At 37.8% G+C, this 19,479-nt stretch overlaps 1 pseudogene; it reads left to right on the top strand.

Moving 5' to 3' along the window:
* Positions 1-17,897: 17,897 nt before the first annotated feature.
* On the top strand, positions 17,898-19,236 carry LOC149204831 (uncharacterized; annotated as a pseudogene).
* Positions 19,237-19,479: the final 243 nt, after the last annotated feature.

Below are 19,479 nucleotides of genomic sequence, written 5' to 3'. Positions count from 1 at the left end.
GAGCTGCGGGCAGAGCTTCTCTCTGAAGCTGAAGCTGAAGCTGAAGCTGGAACTGGATTACTAGTTGCTCCTCTCTGATTTGTGTCGAGAAGTGAGATGCCGATTCCTTCCATTGAAATCCTACGATCCGAAGCCGCGGATCCGAGCTGAAACCAAAATATTTGGATTTGATACGATCGCGTCAGACGTTTGTTGGTTGTAATAGGCAAAGGAGAAGAAATAATCAGAAGCCGCCGATCCCAGCTGAAACCAAAATAGAAATAATCAGAAGCCGCGGAAACCAAAATATTTGGATTTGATGAAGTAATAGGTAGTTGATGAGTGAGTATTTATTCTCATTACGGAGTCAAACCCCTCCGTATATTTGGGTGAAGCAAGAGATTTACACGGCATGGTTGGTCCTATTGGTGGACCCATTACTAAACATAATAAAAAAATATGTCCCACTGGTGGAGCGATTCTTAAAAATGAAAATTATATAATGTTAATTGGCTGCTTGGTACTAACGGTGGACCCATTACTAAACATTAAAAAAATTGAAAACTGGTCTTATGGGTGGATTATATATATATTTATACTCTTGAAAATTGGTCTTATGGGTGGATTATATATATATTTATACGTGGAGTTAGTTAGTTAGTTGAGGATATAGGTAAGATTTAATAATTTGTTAAGTACAAGTTAATCAAAATTCAAAATAGGTGAATAAAATATTGAATAATAATAATAATAACACTTATATTTATTGAATTACATATTAAATAAAATATTGAATAATAATAATAATAACACTTATATTTATTGAATTACATATTAAATTAATTGATATACTAATTTTTTTTAACATATTAATTATTTGTGGAATAAGAAATCATTTTAATATGTTTGATTCAAAAAATGTTTTATATTTATTGAATTAGATATTAAATTAAATTAATATATGAAATCTTTTTAACATATTAATTATTTGTGGAATAAGAAATCATTTTAATATGTTTGATTCAAAAGAATGTTTTATATTTTTAGATGGGCTTTTTGCACTTTAGAGGGTGGAGGGTGGGTTATTGTCGTATCATTTAGCCATTCAATCGAGGGACGTGGAAGCATGCCCCCTTAATTGTTTATCCACGCGAATTGACCTTGGCATGCGGAATACTACACATACGATGCCCAACACCATGTAAATGTAGCATCACGTGACTTCTTCACACCCCTATCGAATCCACTTTATTTGGAAAATAATCTCAATGTTTGATTGCTTGACATCCTCGCCTCGTGCAATTGGCTGAAATTTGCTACCACCAAGTATGGAATTCAATACTCTAGTCTTGGTAATTCACTGAACCACTACTGGGAACAACCCTAGCCAAATGAATATTAGGTAAGACATGGCATTTTAAGTAGCTCATTCGAGTCCTCTAAAAAATCACTTTTCCCCGAAGCGAGCCAGCCAAGCTTTTGATGGTAAATTTAATCTTGCCCATTCCTCTGAGCCATGCTTGCGGTGGTTCAACTCTCCTTTTCAGGCGAAATTCAAGGAAGGGAGTACTAGCTCGTTAGCAAGCTTTACTTCACGAAGCTGGCGCTTTCCCTTCTTAAGTTTGACTAGCAACTCAAATCATCTTGCAACAAGATCTACTCAAAAATGACCTCTCCAACTTCTAGAAACTATCATAAGAATCATGTAGTAGTGAATTGGTATATCGACAAATGGGAGGTCGTTTTCCATGGAAAGTTAATCCTTTTCACCTCCTAGTTATTTCTTGCTTCTTATTCCATTGGCATTCTTGTCTTGACTTTAATTCCTAGTAGAGGCTTGGCTTCTTACTCCTATCTACTAGTCACTAAGCCAACACAGATCTATGGAAGTTGCACTCTCTCTTGGCTCTCAGTTCTTCATTAAGATTTTTCTCACTAGATTTATCCTTTGCTAACACTCTCAACCAATCTGGTCCTTGTTTGATTACTTACCTTTATTCAGGGCACAAACCTAGCTGCACTTTCCTTAGACCTTTATTACTCCTATCCATTTTCATCTCTTCTGTCACACATGTTCTTTGGCCTTTCTCTCCTCCTCGTGTAGCTACCATGCCACATCAGAGAGCCTGTGTCCGAAGAAGTGAAACATACTATCTTCAAGAGCGAGACAATACAAGTAGTACACAAACAAAAATCAAAGTGGAGGAAGTAGTAGCTCACTTTCAAGAACTCACCCCACCCCCTATTTAGGAAGAACTCACTCGTGCCGAAAGGGAAGGAACCTTCTTTTAGACATAATAGAGGTAATGAAAAATTTGGTAGACTAGGCCCATGATACAAGGCACACACATGGGTATTTTAATTAGTATATGCATACATTAGACTTCTACCACCATGTATAATTCCTACTTGGCAAGATTCTACTAGATTGGCATGAGAACATAGAGGACCTCCTCCTCTCCTTGGAACTCCTACATAGACACATGAAGGACCTAGAAGACCAAATCAAGTGCATCGAGAAGCTCCTTCGCAACTTCCCTACTACTCGCTGCTCACCAGGAAGCAACAAGGAGCTAATATAGGTTGAAACAACATATTCCAACTCCTTTTCCTAGTCTCCTCGATGTTATCATGTCTTTGGTTTTTTAGTTTCATGTTTATTTTTATTTTTCTCATGGCCTTGAAGGCCCCAAAATTAGCATATGTACAGCGCATTTTGAATCTTTCGGGAATTTTTTGTCTTTTGTCTCTTTTAAATGGGTACATTTTTTGATATGGTCATGTTTTCTCAATGAGTGGTCAATCTAAAACCTTCAACACTTTCATGTAATCTTTTGTTTAGAAAGTAACACAAATATTTACTCAAAAGAAAAATCTTTTCTTTTATATAATATATAATAATACATACTATAACTGTTAAACACACATGGACAGCAAGAGAAAATAGGAAAGATAAAACATGCAGTACAATTTTTATTAACAACAGATATACATTTATAGTACATTGTTGTGACCGTTGGGTTTCACATCCCAAGGTCTCTTGGACTACTTAGTCTATTCATCTTCCACACTAACCCATTTAGGATTAGGTGTCCAACATTCCCCCCCTTAATTCGAAGGGTTATGTATGAGTCCAAGAAGAGAGCTGTAATACAAAATGTGCAAAAAATGCATGGCAGCACTAGGCTGAATGTGCTCTATGAAATGTTGGTATAAAGGGCGGTGGTTTAAGGATGACCACCAACACTGGAATGCTCAGTGCAGTTCCCGGAACTCTTCCAAAATTGGCAAGAAACTGAAGTCTTCTACTAGAGGAAGTGCTCCTATTGTTTCAAAGAGGGAAACCTTCAACCAATAAAGGGAGGTCTCACCTGCATAAAAGGGAGAACTTCAACCTGAAAAGGGAAGTCTCAACCTGTGATGGTTTAAGGATGACCAACAACTCTGGAATGCTTAATGCAATTCCTGGAACTCTTCCAAAACTGGCAAGAAGCTGAAGTCTTCTGCTAGAGGAAGTGTCCCCAATTGTGTTCCTGGAATTCTTCCAAAACTGGCAAGAAGCTGAAGTCTTCTGCTAGAGGAAGTGTCCCAGATTTCCAACTGAAGGCATGTTCACGGGCATCCTTGTCTCTGGCTACAACTCTGAAACTGATGTGGCAGGTTGTGGCTCAGGTTCACTTGATGTGGCTTTGAAGCTTGTAAATGACCATCATTTCCCCCATGTCAGATACAAGGTGAGATGATGGAGAAAACTCAACTGCAAGACTGTTTAATACTCAGGAACAAGTTCTGACATGTAATTTGAATATCTTCTTGGCCGTTGATTCCCATTGCCAAGAAGCGATCCATCCAAGATGAATCTTTGTTCTTTCAGGACGTTTGTTTCTGAAGCATCTGTGTGAAGAATGACTGGTTTTATGACAATGCTTACATGGATGAAGATCAAAACAGTGATATTTCAAATGGCCAACTCGGTCACAATGTTGGCATTTCACAATATGTTGTTGTTGCTGTGGAAGAGGGGCAGAGTCTGGAACAGCTAAAGCTGAATTGTCATGAGGAGTAGGTGAACTGTCATGAATAAATCCAACACTTTGAAACTGAATGGGCTTTGAGTAGTCTGGAATATGAAAGGACAAGTCCTTGTCATATCCAAGACCGGTTCTGTGCTTGTTGTGGACAAGATGTTCCCTAGGTCTGATGATCGGCTTGGGAAGTGCAGACTGAGTTTCTGCATCTGCATGTACAACTGCTATTTTATGGAGTACTAAATATGAACCAACTGTAGAATCATTGACTTGCTGCTGATGGGTGGTTGCCTCAATGTTCTGAACAAAAACAGGTTCAGAATGATGTCTATTTTGATGTAGCTCTTCTTGTTGTAGCTGTGATTCAAGCTGCAAAAAATCAATCTTTTCCTGTGCATTTTGTAGACATGTCTAAATTTCTGAGAGAAAATCCTTGCTAATTTTGACTGTATTATCCATAGTAGAGAGTATTAGATTGTCCAGTAACTCTAATATTGCACCAATTGGAGCCATTTTTAACCTCAAAAAATAGTAAAACAATGAGGAAAATATGGACACCAATTGCTCTTTTATATAAACTTATGGCAACAACTTCAAATCAATCAACTTGCAATAGATTCAACACACAAAGAATGGTGATATCCGGAAAATAGACTCCTCATTCAAAAATGAATTTTCTTCAATTCACGTGAGAATTTAACTTCCAACAAAGCTACAAGCAATTTAGGCCTCAAAAAGATATTTTCCTGTACCAGCCTTGAATCCAAGGGAACTTTTCCTAGCAACAGCTTCAATCTAGTTCAATAACAATCTCTGATATGAACAACCTTTAAGAAAATACACCAATTCGATCTACAAAGGATAGTCTTGGCTTGAAACAATTTCCACTGAACTCCTAAATAATGCCAAATTGCTGCAACTTTAAAGAATATAAACAGTCCCCAATTCTTATGAACATTGAACTCTGTCATTCCCCCAAATCCCCCAGCATAATCACTTTCAAAGTAGAAATGATGGCTATCAGAAGGCAATACCCTTATGGATTATCTTCCTTTCGAATGCAAGTATCGAAATTAATAAAATAATTATTTGAAGTACCTACACCAACATTTCTTCAGATATATCCAAGTCAGGAGACAAACAAACTGCTAAAGATTCACACACCTTCTTGCTCAAGTGGTTGGAAAGATTCCCTAAATATAAAAATTTACGATATTCCTTTAAGTATATTGTCTCAAGCATCAAAATTATGAATACTTCCTTTATTCATACCCATGTCTTAATTCGCTCATTCTTTAATCACCAACATTCACATGTGTTTATACACATCATCCAAAATTACAATCTGCATTTCCAATCCCCGTTTACATGCTTTCATATCAAATAAACATCATTCAATCCAAAGTTCAATCTTGTACATGTGCCTTTTAAGATCAGATTTCATTTCAAAATCAAATTTCAACCAAACAAATGCCCTATGCGTTAAGACTGAGTCTAGCAATTTAATACGATCATATATCATTTACATGCATTATAACTTTATGCAACCACCATCATATCTTACCCGTTTGAATCAATCTCTGGACTGCGCCTTTTGGCTCATTATTTCTACACCAAATATTAAAAAATGCGCCTTCTCCCAATCTTCTTATCAAGCTCATAAAATCAAATGCCCATGCTTATTATACTATCCAACCATGTGAATGTTTTAAATCAACATTTTATCCTCCAAACTCAACACAAATTGAATCAATTCAAGACTCTGGAAAACGCAGATCAGTTTAAAACACTGATTGATTTCAACCAGACTCTGATTAAAATCGAATACCAACACAATAAACTTACCTCTCCTTATTCAAACTCGCAACACACATTATCAACTCAGCATTCAATGCTATCATACATTGAATTCTCCAGCGCTTACTGTTCTGACTTCTCACAACAGCCCTTCAAAAATTCAACACTTTGCTGGACTCCATATAACTGTGACTATGCAGCTGTTGTTGGATCAATTTAAAATGAGATTTAAATACCATATTCCATATACCATATATTCAAACATAGAGACCCTTCATGTTAGTTCAACACATATACCAAGTGAATGCAAGTGTTGTATACCAAAGCTCTTCTTAGCCAAATCAAAAGAATACCAAAGTCAGTTCAATGCATATACTAGCTCAGTTCAACATATACCGCATACCATTTGCATTCAAATAGATACCATATCAAACGCACAACATTAATATTCAACAGGCATATGTATAAACCCAAATTCTATTCGATATCGACCAATAACATCATTATTATGCACATGCCTGTGATGGTTTGTCATACCTCAAGACCCACAGGGCCCATGACTAAGACGCAGATGGGTAGTGGTAGCTTTCTTGCGGAAGAAGGTAATGTCAAGTCATTTCCTAAAAGACCAACACAGTTTTTTTACAACAATTTTATGCATCATAATCTCTTATCAACCATGATTTGAAAACAAGGTTGGCACTCAATGGAATAGTAAAATATCCTATAGTGCGAGGAACATTGGAATCTCCTATCAACCGCGATTTGAAAACAAGGTTGGAATTCAATGGAACAGTAAAATATCCTATAGTGCGAGGAACATTGGAATCTCCTATCAACCGCGATTTGAAAACAAGGTTGGCACTCAATAGAACAGTAAAATATCGTATAGTGCAAGGGGCATTGGAACGATTTCTTGTAAAAAATTAGAACTCTGGTAATGGCCTCGCTAATTCAAACCATAGAGAAGAATTTGTAGCTTTACGAACACTTCGCAATTTTCATTTTAAAAAATGTCGAGATTACAGGGGAAGGGGACTCCAAACTAATAATTGGCTAGACGATTGCTCCATAGCATTCAATAGAATAGGGTAAAAAACTTAATTACCATATCAGCGTTCAAATATTATTTGAAAGAGCAGGAAGTGTTCAAAAAGAAATATCAGACAGCGTTCAAAAATATATATCAGCCATTGATATCAGGCAAAAATAATTATGGTAGATAGAGTGGCGCAGCATCAGTAATGGCAGAAAACGGTTATAGAGAGCGCACAGAGCGTATCTCGTACAGCGCTGGTCAGGCAGATAGAACGCAGATAAAGGAATATGGAGGAGCAGCGCATGTATATGCAAGAGGTGGCAGCTAAATTCTAGCTGAGAAAATATTCATAAGTGATGGAAGAAACCATAAAACAAATGGTTCAAAGGAATTATGCAGGGTAGGAATACGCCTGCTCTGATATCATGTTAAACACACATGGACAGCAAGAGAAAATAGGAAAGATAAAACATGCAGTACAATTTTTATTAACAACTAATATACATTTATAGTACATTGTGGTGACCGTTGGGTTTCACATCCCAAGGTCTCTTGGAATACTTAGTCTATTCAGCTTCCACACTAACCCATTTAGGATTAGGTGTCCAACAATAACATAGTCATAAAGTGTCATTTGCATAATACACAATCATTCATGTAATTTAAAGTGTTTTAAAAACATAATGACATAGGAATAAAGTATCTTAATTAAAACAATTTAAATTTATAATATAATAATATAAATTAACTAGGGTCACAAATCTAAAGGTTGTTTATCATTAAGAGATTAGTTAAATGATATGACTTAGGCCACACTAAGATACTATAACCAAGTCGACCACATTGAGTTAGTGACAAAAGGGTGGGAGAACAACATTAATAATGAATCACTACATAAGATTTGTGTAAGTTTGAGTAAATTATGGAAAGATAATTTTAAAGAGATAACAAGACGGGTTGCAAAGGCAACAAGTCGCTTCTTGTAGATCCTATCAGTTTGAAGAATCATGCCTTTACTGGGATTTGTTGACTAGCGGGCCTTGTTTATGTCATGATAACTCTTGTGTCAAAGGAAAGGGTGAAGCATACTTTTTCTCTTTAGGGAAGATATATAGTTTATAAACTTTGACCAAACTAACTCATATATATTTTCCTTTTACCAAGAATGAGAATTGATGCTCATGCTCAATATCAGATACATCTATTTAGTGATCTTTGATTTATTAACTCTTTATGTAGAGGACATCAGTCCAAGTTTATTTTTTGGAAGGCCGAGGATTAAAAGAAGGAAATGGATGTCATTCATTGTTGCAAGGAATTTAGTGGAAATTTGTGTGCAATTTTTCCATGTTTTGGATTAGTTTTGTAATACAGTCAGTTTCCAAGGAATACACATCCTCGCCTTACTACCCTTGAGTTTATTTTTGCCAACATGTGTTTATGCTTTTCAAACATAAAAGTAAGTTTATTTCATGAATGCAGGAATTTACTTTATAAATTTAGCACATATTTGTATGTTTATTTGTTTACATATAATGAAGGAAAATTGTGGCATGATTCCATATAGTATATGTCGATTTTTTATATTGAAATTATTAATCTCTGAATTAAAATATATTTAAACTAAATTAAAATGAATCATAGTTGAATTGCAATGCTTGATTCAATATATTAAATTCCCATTTAATGCATGTAATGTTCAGACACATCATCTAGAATAGGAGGGGTAAAGAAGTAATTAAGAAAATAGATAATGATGCCACTAATGCGGGTAATTATATGTATACACCAAGATAGATATAAATTATTGATAGTGGGACCCATGTCACCCTTGGTGAGTGACCTATTTCCCCTTGGAAAATCGAGATTGAGAGCCCTTAGATTAAACATAGAAATTTTACCGTGGGGTTGAGTTGTCTCTTAACAAAGCATCTCACCCTCTCAATGCTAGAGAACCTATTGCATGTAGTACACTTGGTTGTTGGAAAAGATCCAAGTAAATATAGATGTCTCTAAACAATCCCATGCCCTCCTACACCAACGTGGGAATGGAAAGAGTAGATGAGAGAGAAGTGGAGATAGGAGAGGCAGGAGAAGTCACCTGCAAAATATTTAGTAGCTAGAGGTAATCGATCCAGGTGCAATTAATTTTATTGCATGCTATCCCTTTGTTTATTTCTTTTATTCCTAGGGTAATTGCTTGCATGGCTGGCGGATCAACATATTCAATGAATTCTATTAGTGTTTTCTCTATTGGAACTCTTCCTCCTCTTATGCTTCTTCTTATGGGTTTCAATCTGGACATAATGGTTATGAGACTTATTATAAAGGATCTATATATGGTGATGGACCTACAATGCAAGGATTTTCATATACACCTAATGTTGTTAATGCCTCTCAAGAGTCTCAATTTTAGCAATGACTTTTCTGCCAAAGCCTTTAGAACAGAGTTACTGTAGACTCAGGTTTTGATGTTGCATTGTGAGTGTAATATTGCAATAATGTTTTTTTCTTTTTTCTTTTGTTCAAACTCACAATTCCATTATTATTACATGCCCTTTTCTTGGTTCCTACTTTGTTAATATTATATTTCAATCGATAAATTGTGATGTCGTCCATTTCCCACCTTTACATTTGAAAATGTTTCAAGTAGTTCTTATTTTGTACAGAGTTGATTTGAAAATCTTGGTCTTGTAGCAAGCAGACGCACTGTGAACCATAGGGACTACATTGAGTGTAATGATAAATTCAAAGAATTATTCATTTGTGTAACATAAAGGAGGTTTCCCCCTCAAGGAGGCTGAATTCTAAGGCATTCAACTATCTTTTCTATCCTTTTGTGAGCTAGTTTCATAACATTTGGTATCAGAGCTTTGGATTTTAGGGTTTCGATGCTCCAAACAAGTCATTTGGAATTTTCGCTATAGAGTTTTTTCTATGATGTTTCAAAAGAAAAAAAAAAACCCCCATTTGAGATGAAATCACATTGAACCTCAGGTCTGAATTTCAGAGCTTTTCGCACTATATTTGTGGAGATATGATCTAAGGAAGTTGGTCTTTTTGCAGACTCCTAAATTACATTCCAAACAGGTGACCTGGGGAAAATCTTCATAACTTTCTCTCTGAGCATCAGATTGAAATTTCTTAAGAAGGTATAGAAAGAGGATGCACTGTAGTCTGTTTTATATATTTTTCAGAGCCAAAGTTCGAAACAGTGACTTGTGGCATGTCGTACAAGTTTGCTCTACTGAACTAGTCTATAATCAGGTCACTGTGGGAGATTTGTCATAACTCTTCCCTGGATTATCCAATTTGGATCAGACTGGTGGCATTGGAAAGAGGATGTAGAGGGCTACTGTAGGTCACAATATCAGAACTAGATGATCCGAAATTACAGAGATACATCAGATTCAATATCAAGCTCCTACAAAGTGAAAAAAGGTGTGTAGTTGTTTTTAATTTTTGCATAAGATTGGTTTGAAAAATTAGTTTGAAGGAATTCAAATGGCATAGTAAAGCATTATTATTGGTAATTGATGCATCGAGGAAAGAAAATGCAAACACATAGTAAGCAACCTAAAATATCTAGCATGACTCATGAAGAAGAGGAAGAAATGCAACATGATATATCAAAATTACAAGACCAAGTGAAACAAGTGTCACTTACACAAAATGTAATAGAATCTAAGATGGATGGTTTAAAGAAAGGCATGGAAGCTATGATGAATTTCATGGACACTAAAATGGATGGCATGGATGATAAGGTGGAAGAATTGAATATAAAATTGAATAAGTTGCTACAAGAAATGGTCACTAATGGTGAAAGGGTAGTAAAAGAAACTCATGATGAGAACAAAAGAAATGTTAATAATGATTCCATAGACTTTAATGTTGGATCAAAGACCCATAATATTCCAAAAATCGATATGAGGAAGTTTGATGGCAAGGATCCCACAACATGGATATTACAGATGGAGCAATTTTTCGATCTCAATAATGTGCAAAACACACAAAAGGTACATACTGTAACTTTATATTGGAACCAAATAATTTTGTATGGTATCAATGGCTTTGCTCTCGTAAACAAATTATCACTTGGGCAATTTTTACAGAAGAATTGACAGCACATTATGAGGATACAAAAAGAAACACTTTTTTTAGCCAATTGATAAGTCTCAAACAAAAGGGTTCAATAATGGAGCACATTGAGGAGTTCCAAAAATTGAACATAAGGGTAAAAATTATTCCAGAGGAGCATAGGATTGATGTGTTCATAGGGACTTTAAAGGATAATATCCAACATGATGTTCACCTTTGGGAACTTGATTCATTAGAGAAGGCATTCAGGCTAGTAAGAAAAATGGAAAGCAAAGTTATGGCAACCAGGAAGAATACCACTCACAACTATAAAGATGGAAGTGTTGTTGCCCCTAGCCTTCCACAACCTATAAGGTTGACACCACAACAATTGGAAGAAAAAAGTGCAAAAGGGCTTTGTTACAATTGTGATAGCAAATACACTAAAGGTCATAAATGTGCTGAGAAGAAATTATTCTATGTAGATTGTGAAGAGGAAGAAGAAAAGGAGAAAGAAAGGTCAAAAGAAGAGGATATACTCTAGGAACAAAGCCTAGATAAATAAGAAATGAATCGGACCATATCTTGTAATGCATTGGCTGGAATTATCACTCTTCAAACCATCAAGATAGAAGGATAAATCGAGAAGAAAAAGGTAATAGTGTTGATTGATTCAGGAAGTACCCACAATTTTATTCATTGTAAGATAGCAAAAGAATTGAATTGCTTCCTATATCTAGTACCAGAGTGTCAAGTGATGGTTGCAAATGGAGGAACGATAAATTGCTCTAGAAAGTGCCATAATATCAAGCTATCCATGGGAGAATATGTATTGAAAAGCCCAATGCTTTCCATTCCAATGGGAGGTGTTGATGTTGTACTAGGAGTCTAATGGCTACAATCCTTGGGGACAATAGCTTTTATCTTTCAAGAAATTTTCATGAAATTTTATGCAGAAGGAAAGGGAGTTGAATTAAGGGGTATTGCAGGGAAACCAGGAAAGATAATAAGCTATAATGGTATGATAAATCTTCTAAAAAAGGAACAACAAGGTGTAATTGCATAATTATGTTCGCTAGATGTTTCCACATCGAAATCATCTATTTCTCCAGATCTTCAAAAAGTCTTGGACAATCATTCTGTTAGAGTCGGTCTAGTAGCCCTCCACCAGAGATCAAAACTCTTTGCATTTCATAATTAGGTGTCTCATCGGTGTGATCATGTTGCATCCCGTTAGGCATGCCATAACCCTGGTGGAGAAGCTTATGTCTTTTATTCCCCTCTTGTTTGGCACTACTAGATCATGTTTTCTTGAGTAAATAAAATCTTCACAAGGTCATTTCCCTGTTTTAAATGTCAACGTCTTAGGTCTAGGGTTGAGTCAAGCTTTGTCTTGAGATGTCATAAAGGACGAGCAGGCCAGAGGGATGTCCGTTATAAAGCATCATTTTAATAACTCTTATCATTGTATAGCTAATTTTTACCTTGTTTTCAAAAACCCTGTTTTTGAAGACAAAGGTCATTATCTCATTTTTGTAAAAATTTGTAAAAAGTTCAAATTCTCCGAAAGTTGGCATGCAGCCTTGGTCTCCTTTGCCAAGACATCTCAGAAGCTATCCCTGCAAATATTTTCAAGAGAAATCATCATTTCAACCAATTTATTTTGAAAAAAGGAAACCAGAAGTCAGCAGCAATTAATTCAAAAATGTGTCATTTCAAAAACATTATAAAGTGGGTTTTGGGCAAATAAATTCAAAAGTGAGCCTATAAAAGCCCCTCCCTCCTCATTGGTAACCCATTTGCCTCTCAACACTTCAAGAGAATACTTGTCAAGTCGATTTCAAAGTTCATTGGGCGAATTGGGCAATTACAGCGGTGCGCTACGCATCAGAGGAGGCGCGCTACGCATTGGGGGTGTGCTACGCATCAGCGTGCATTTTCCAGTGCAAATTAACTCAGGTGCTACGCGTTGGAGGCGAGCTACGCATCAGGCTGGGCGCGTTACGCGTAGGGTTTCTTGCTCAGGAAATCACCAGCAAGTTACCAAAACTACTTCTCTCTCAAAATCTTTTCAGGTAGGCCTCTAATCCATGGTGATTTTGGTTTGGCTAAGATGAATGAGCAATGAACATGCAAAAAAATGCCATGCTAATATGGAGTAAAAACCCTACCTTGCTGTGTCAAAATTTAAAAATGTAAATGTGCTAGGGTTTCATTGAAATTTGCTGCCCAAGGTTACCCATTTTCCATTCCTCTTTTCCCATATTTTCATCACCATTTTCCTTGACATTTTTCCATGAAATCATATGATTTCCCTATTAAAAATCATTAAAATCCATAAACCCTACTAATTCCTAAAACCCTATGTAAATTTCCTAAACCCTACTTCCCATTAAAATCCCACAAATTATGATTGTATATGTTCCATGTTCCTTTCCTAAAATTTCCTTTCACATTTGTTTTCCCTAATCCCCTCAATGTTCCCTTTTCCCTAACATTTCCCATGTGTGTTTGTCCCCTTGGTAACAGAATTTAAACAAGTCAAAACAACAGTTCATTGGGTGCACAGTCATCATTATTTTTCAGTCACTGACCTCCAAAACCATGTCAGAAATCGAAACAGATTATGAGCAAAGTGATGACCGTCAATCAACACCAGAGGTAGAGGTGCCAAGGAGGCATCACAGGGGTGGTAAAGGTGGTCAGCATGTCAGAGAGGAGCCCACCTCTTTGGCTTATATACAAGCTTGTCCACTTGCAGTGACATGTTTCCGATACCAATCATGTTATGAATATTGCAAGAGAATCTCCCAAATTCAACACCACAGGGAATTGGTCCGCTTGTTTGTCCTACATTTACACAATGGGCATGTGAATCTTGCAGGAGTGGACTTCACATTGTCACCCGAGATTGTTGCTCAAGCAACAGGGATACCCAATATTGGAGAAGAGTGGAACAAGCGCCAGCAGTTGGACAGATTTCATTATGAGCCATATATCAAACCTGTATATATGAGGCACCTAACTGTTGTTTTTCCCTTCAGATTTTTAAGAGACGAGTATGCACCTTTGATGAGGATCATCATTCGCTATTTCACTTACGAGGGCAGATTTTCACGTTTATATTCGTACCATATACGTTTGTTGATGCATTTCACACGGGTACGAATGATGAACATTCCATTCTTCATGTGCCGAAATATAGAGAGGATGGTGCCCTTGGTGCAAAGAAAGAGCCCAGCACAGCAACACAAGAGCATCTATCATTATGCACTGATCAAGATTGTGGTCATGCATCAGTTGGCACAACAGGGTATTCCATGGGAGGATTTCATTTCTCGTGACTTGTTCACAGTGCCATAGCCACCTCCTGAGGTTGTCCGTGATGAGGGAGGGTCTTCACATCAGTTTGACATTCCAGAGCCCGAGCATGTCATCTCCCCTCCATTTGTTACATATCAGAGAGGCCACAGGGCCTTATTTGCATCTGCACGACGAGTATTATCTTCACACCAGGTGAAAGGGGTCTCGCCTTCTTCATCAGTACAGCGAGTGTTATCTCCACCTCATGTGGAAGGGGCCTCGCTTTCGATAGAAGCACAGGTACCGGAGAGAGGCAAGCAACCCATGATTGAGGAGGGACTGTCAGGTGATCCAGACATTGACATTATTGACCTTGACATCAGTTCTCTTAGCTCGGAGCTAAAGGAGATCATTCAGCAACAAAAGGTTGAAAATCGCTTGTTGCAGCAGAAGTTGGAAATGGAAAATTGGACAATCACCTACTTAGAGCAGTGCAACAAGCAACTAGAGGATGAGCACACTCTTGATGAGTTGCGGAGGATCCATGAAGACCGCAACTTGGCTCGCAAGAGACCCGGTGATTTGACACCCATTGAGCGAGAGGCTATGCTCATCCGGGTCAATAATCATTTGGAGAAGTTGCTGGCCAAAGCAAACATGGAAAAAGACATGCTCCGACACATGAAGAATCACTATTGGGCTCGAATGCATGTGTAAAGCAAGAATGAAGGTACTCAAAGGACGGTTGGCCAAGGCACTAAAACGGAGAAAAAGGCCAGATCCCCTTCATATTTTGGCTGAGGTTTCCTTGAAGGAGCATGGTGCTAAATGACACACCTTCAGCTCAAATTTCAGAGAATTTGGAGCAATTTTGGTCATTTTTGAATTTTTTTGGTCAAAAAACAAGTTTTTGCCCTCAACGCGTAGCGCGCCGCACCCTACCCTGAAGATGGGCAAGTCCATTTCTCAAAAAATCAGTATTTTTGGATTTTTCATGAAAAATTAAACTTGCTAAGCAATTGCCAAGACATTTCATCAGGTTTTGAGCCCTCAGAAGGTCAAAAAACATGCAAAAAATGACTTTCTGCCACTTTTTGGACACACAGGAAGCAGTCTTGGGAGATTGCAATTTTGGAGGGGCAAATGGACACCACATTGAGAAATTCCACTTGGGTTAGAAAGTAGACATCTAGAACTTTCCAACAAGCCTACGTTTTCCTCATTTGGATGCTGGAAAGTGCCTCAAAAGTTGGCTCAAAGGCGTGCTACGCGTAGAGAATTGGGGCGCTACGCATCAGGGAAATTTGCCAAATTTTCACCTACAGCTCAGCAAAATGCAGATTTGACTAGTTTTGACTTTTTGGAGTGATTTTTCATCCTCCTTGATGTAATTGATGTAATTTTATGATTTCATGGCACTTATTTATCTCTTCTAGAAGATTCATTCATAAAAAGTCAAAAATTTAATGAATGAATTGGTTTCCTAGCTTATAGAGGCAAGTTGTTTTGACTGCCTATATTTTAGTGCTCAGTTTAGAATTGGTTGAAACAGCTCCTAGAAGGATGAGCTCGACCCCTGGAGGCAAGGAAAGGTGTTAGCTTTCGATATTATGTATTTTCTTAGTCATTTTCATGGTTGGACTCTTGAGGGATAAGCTTCTATTGTATTACACTTTGTATCTCTGCAATTTTGGTAAAGGAAAGACCAGGGTTTTGCAGCCCTCTTTGGGATTCCTGTGGTTACTTGTGTTGATGGTGTGCTTCTCTTATGTACTTGTAAGTTTTATTATGTGTATCATTTTCTCACTTTTCCTTCTGCAAATTAGGCAAATGAAGTGATAAGGTAGAATTCATTATTGCTATGCTCTGCCTTTAAGTTTGCTTAATATCAATGTTTTCATCTGTTTAAGGAGAACTCATGGTGATTTCTTGCTCTCCTTAGCTCCTCACCAGTCATTCCTATCCATCCAACTCTTTCAAAGGCATCAAGACAGTCTCCTACCTTGCCCCAAAAAGACCTCTGCAAAAGCTGTGTCCCATCCCCGCACCCAAAATTGCTTTCCCCCTGTTTTCCACCAAAACCCTAAAAATCTGAAATCAAACCTTCTCTATCAGTTTACTAGCCTAAAATCAGTGTTCTTTATTGGTTATCTCTGCCCTTTGAAGATCTTTGCTAAGATAGACCCGGAGAGAGCCCTCTCCTGTCCTCGTAGGGCTAGCTACGAGGCTAAGTGGTTTGATGTTGCCTTGGATTTTGCCTTCTTCAGCCTGAGGCCAAATTCGAGCGCTAACATATTGGCGACCATACTGGGGAGAACATTCGACTTGTTGATTGTCTTGTCCCAGTACATGAAATCAAGTTGCAGATCTGATGCTGATGGTGGACAACAGTCAGACACATATGCAGGCTGAACCATTCACCTGGCGACTCCAACTCGATCCAGACAGTCCGACGCTTGCTGATCCACTCATGCCATGGTGGGGTATGTGGCAAACCCTGCCCTGTGTGAAGCTGTAGAAGAAATAAGAAATGAGTTAGCAGATTCTGAAATTGATGAAGATTTTGTCAGTGCCTTGCTTCATTGGTTGAAATCTCCAAAGTTCCCTTGTTTCAAAACTAGATTTTGTGAGTTAATTGTTGAAAGAATCGAAAAGGAGATTCAACATTTAGATGAGTAGATCCAGTCCTATGATTTCCAAGACCCTAAAAAGTTCTTGGAAATCCTTCCTCCTTCGCAACAAGAAATCATAGAATTGTCTACAGATGTTTATATTGACAGTGTGCAGCTGGAAATATGCATTGCAGAGTTGGGGCAGCCAACAGAGTCTGGCTTCCGCGATCCAATGGCAACTTACATGGACACGTTTTTCAGTTTGATTGATAGATCAGGCTGTCTTGTACGTGACCAGGCTCATTACGTGCATGAAGGGCTGCCAGCAATTACATCTGTGTCCTCGTGGAAGCATTCTCGAGCGGCATCATTCTCAGGTTTACTTGAATGGTTGATCTGGCATTTCAGTATTACCTGACCTATTATTTTTGTAGCATAGTAGGGTAGATTTTGTAAATAAATAAGCAGCCAAAAGGCAGCATTTTGTTCCAGTTTCATTACAGTTTAGTTTGAAGTTTGCCGAATTAGTCTTTCAATCAATTCAGTCAGTTTCCAGTTAATAAGTTGAGTCTTCAGTTGTGTTGATTTGTTGAAATAATGGACTCCATTGCCCAATGGATGGAGGCACTGTCTTCTCTCCCAAAGTTTTGCGGTTCTTGGCACCTCCAAAAAGCGGCAGCTGCCATCCCAATTGGAGCCGATGTTAGACTCTGTCTTGCTAGTCTGTTGTCTTGGAAAAGAGGCTAAGGCAAATCTCTCCCTTTTGTATCACGTTTGGTTGCCCTCTGGTCGGGAATGAAAGGCTTGTTGAAACAGTTGGGCGTGAGAATTGAGGAGGCAACTTTTGTCACATGGTTTCCAAGCATGATATTGTTCCTAGGATGCTCCTTGCACCGATTGAGTCAATTGCTAAGCCCTTTACTACTATTTGTTCTTATTGGCAGGGCATAAATGTGCATGATTCTTTAATTCAAGATGCTGCCAGGTCTCTTTTGAATCAGATCTTTGTTTCTCCAAGCAGCCCATACAGACCTTTTGGCACTTACATGCTTTGCTCAAACAATGGTGCAGCTTGTATTCTTGTCGTCTGAAAAAGCTAAATGTATCAAATTGGAACGCAATTCTGTCTTCAATCGAAGTATTGAAGAATGTGTGGAGCTGTTAGAACTTATGGGAATGCCAGTTTTAAGAGCAAAGGGTGAGGCTGAAACACTTTGTGCACAGATAAATAGAGAAGGCCATGGTTGTTCCTTTGGGCATGCTTTATATCTTGTTGCTGGATTATTAGATGCACTTAGACCACATATTTTTGATATGTACAACAGTAGTCCTTTGCAGCATGATGCAATGTACTCAGGATCAATGGAAATAGAGCCATGTAGATTTGAGGAACCTAGAAAGGATGTTTATGAAAACCCAACTTTTTGCAGAGGGAGCCTTCTAGTGATAATAGATATCTACTTTGAATTTCTGAATAATCTAGATGCGGTTAATTTGGCACAATACCTGAAGGTTGTTTTGAGATTGATTGATTTCTTGTGTCATTGCGTTGCTGCTAGTAAGCATTGTGTACATATTGTCAACAGACATCTCTTGAACTACACAGAGCCAACATATCAGCGATATATGGTTCGCATTACCTCCATGGTGCCGGTATATGCGACAATGTCATTCATGTCTCTGGTGATGGGCGATAATTTTCTTTCTTTATGTCTAATATGGGTGGATGGTCCTGGTGCTGTAGTCCCAAGTTTAAGTGGCCAAGTATTGAAGTCATCATAGAATCTGATGACATGTTGTATTCCTCCTATTTCTCTTGATGGGCGTTTCATTCGACGTTGTAAGTAGGGTGCATTGCAGCCCGTACTTGTTGCAATTACAGTTATTTTGTATGCAAAAGGAAAATACGAGGATGGAAATTTCAGTGCCAAGCAAGCCTACCGATATGTGACTATCATTTACACTATATCATACTCTTTGGCATCGTATGCATTGATTTTATTTTATGTGGCCTGCAGAGATCGGCTTCGGCCATTCGATCCAGTTCCAAAGTTTGTAATCATCAAATCTGTTGGCAGGGAGTGCTAGTTTTTCTTGCAGCAAAGTCTGGCACGATTAAAAGTGCAGAAGATGTTGCTAATATTCAGAACTTTGTCTCGAGGTGGCTATTGTTGTGGTGGGACATTTGTATGCATTCCCATATAAAGTGTATGCTGAAGCAAACATAGGAGCATCTAGTGGTTTAACTAGGAGCCTTGGCCATGCTTTGAAGTTCAATGATTTTTACCATGACACAGTACATCAGTTTGCCCCAACGTATCATGATTATATCCTTTACAATAATGAAGGTGAAGAAGGGACTTGCAGCAGGACAATATGTAGCTTTTTACAAGGGAAATAGTTGTTTAGGATCGGGGATTATTATTGATTCTTGGGGAGATCATGATTTCCCAGTTTGCTCTAAGGCTTTGAGATCGCAAGAATAAAAGACAAATCTGAAACTAACGGAGCCAGTTAAAATAAAAAATCGGGAATCCTATCCGCTTAACACCTTTACTGCTATGTGGACCTGCGTTGAAAGTTCAAAGCCAAGAAGCATCACTTATGTATGTGACAGCGCTAGGCATTGTTTAGCAAGCATTTT

The sequence above is a fragment of the Pinus tabuliformis genome, chromosome 1_2, assembly GCF_031772625.1.
Source record: "Pinus tabuliformis cultivar Carrire ecotype Pingquan chromosome 1_2, CPIR1, whole genome shotgun sequence".
Lineage (NCBI taxonomy): Eukaryota > Viridiplantae > Streptophyta > Pinopsida > Pinales > Pinaceae > Pinus > Pinus tabuliformis.
This window is presented reverse-complemented; position numbering and strand designations above follow the sequence as displayed.